Below are 2,340 nucleotides of genomic sequence, written 5' to 3' on the forward strand. Positions count from 1 at the left end.
CATGACTATTTTCAGAAGCCACACAGATACGCAGGTTCTTGTAGGTGACTTCTCGCTGTGGTGGTGTAGAGTGCTTGTTAAACTATCACTAGAATTATACTAACATCTTTGACAGTAAAGAGAGCTGGTCAAAAGTGAAGTAGTGGCGTAATGTTTCAGAATACGTTTTCATTTTATTCCTGATGACTTTATGATATTAAGTTTATAGGATTACATTTGTTGTCATCAAGGCATTAGTGTTAAAAATCATCTCTAATAATTACTCACCCCTTCAGTCAGTCAGTCAGTAAGTCAGTCATTCTTTCATCTGTCTCTTATTTACCAAGTCGTGATTAATTAAAAAATATGAAGAGGAGAAAGAGAAGGAGATAGAAGAAGTAGAAAAAGACAAAAAAGAAGAAAAGAAGAAAGAGGAGGTGGAGGAGAAAGGGAATAACAAGAGAGAGAGAGAGAGAAGAGAGAGGAGAGAGAGAGAGAGAGAGAGAGAGAGAGAGAGAGAGAGAGAGAGAGAGAGAGAGAGAGAGAGAGAGAGAGAGAGAAGGTGAATCTGTGATTTCATGAAGCCTTGGGAGTGTAGACTGTTACTGAAGGGGTCAAAACACCACTTTGCCTACAAACACCGAGAGAATTCAGGTTAATCACATTACGCGCACTTGGAAACCCGACCTGAGGGGGAACCAGTGAGAGGCCAAGGAGAGAGAAAAGGTGAAAACAAAGCCACCAACTTCAAACTCTTAACCTAACACAACAACTGACCTACCGTGTAAATGACAGTTCTTTATATGGTTTTAGAGATGAGTAGATTTGATGTGGGAGAGAAAAGGGAAAGGTAAATAGACTCCCACTCACTCCAAACTCTTTCCAAGGCACTCCACTCGCCTACCATGTAAAATATAGTACTCGATGTTTCTCTCTCTCTCTCTCTCTCTCTCTCTCTCTCTCTCTCTCTCTCTCTCTCTCTCTCTCTCTCTCTCTCCTCTCTCTCTCTCTCTCTCTCTCTCTCTCCTCTCTCTCTCTCTCTCTCTCTCAAGAGATGGATAGACATGTTGTATGGAAGAAAAGGAAAGGGAAAAACAAAGGCTCTGACCCACCCCTACAGTTCTTCTCAACACATATCACTCATATACCACGTAAATTGACAGACTTCTATGTGATTTTAGAGATGGACAGAATGATACTGAAGAAGAAAGGATGGATAAATAAGCTTCTTACTCTGCACATCTCTCCCCAGCACACCCCAGTCACCTGCCACATAAAATTAACAAATCTCAGTGGCTTTTAGAGTTGGGACGAGGGAGAAGAGAGGAATGGATAAACAAGCTTCTTTTCTCTCCTGCTCACTCCATCAAACCTCCGACATAAACTTCCCTTTTCTTTTTTTTTTTTTTTTACATAGTCTTTGAGATTAGTGTGTGTGTGTGTGTGTGTGTGTGTGTGTGTGTGTGTGTGTGTGTGTGTGTGTGTGTGTGGCAGAAACAGTACAATTATCAGCAACAATAATAATAATTATAGTGAGTGGTGAACGGTAACACCAATTGTAGCACCCGTAACGAGAGATAAAAAAGGAGGGAGGGACAAAAAAAAAAAAAAGACAAAAACTCAATAACATGCTAATGGGATTCACTAAAATTGGTCGTTCGTAATAACATTTTTGTGCGGGACTTTAATTATTTTCCGTTTATTGCTTTGCCCTACTCGGCGAGAGGAAAAATGACGCATAGGATAGTAATGGCATGTACGTATGTATGTGTGTATGCATATGTGTATGTACGTATGTATGTATGTTTGAATGTATGTACGTACGTATGTATGTATGTACTTACGTATGCATGACTGTGTTGGTAATTAAGGTGTACTGCAAGATACACAAATCATAAGCTTATTGTCAATATTCTTAATCAACTATGTATGTATACCTGTGCGAGGGTATTGCCTGTATGTGTATATATATATATATATATATATATATATATATATATATATATATATATATATATATATATATATATATATATATATATATATATATATATATATATATATATATATATATATTCACATGTGTATAATTGCACGCACTTGTGGATATTTTTCTCCTATATTTAACGATCTTTTACCTTTAATTCTTCCGCTGGTCTGCAACTCATGCTTAAGATGACAGTTAAGCTTACCACAGTCTTGTAAGGGCAGCAGATCAGCTGCTGTTTGTCCTTATGTGTCCCTGCTTATCATTAGTGACTTGAAGATCAACATTTCCGTAGGACATTCGTAGAATTAGCTTATCACAACAGTGGAAGGACGAAGAGGTCTGCTGCTGTTCTTTTTTGCATCCTTTTCTGT

Source organism: Scylla paramamosain, chromosome 9 (genome assembly GCF_035594125.1).
Source record: "Scylla paramamosain isolate STU-SP2022 chromosome 9, ASM3559412v1, whole genome shotgun sequence".
Classification (NCBI taxonomy): domain Eukaryota; kingdom Metazoa; phylum Arthropoda; class Malacostraca; order Decapoda; family Portunidae; genus Scylla; species Scylla paramamosain.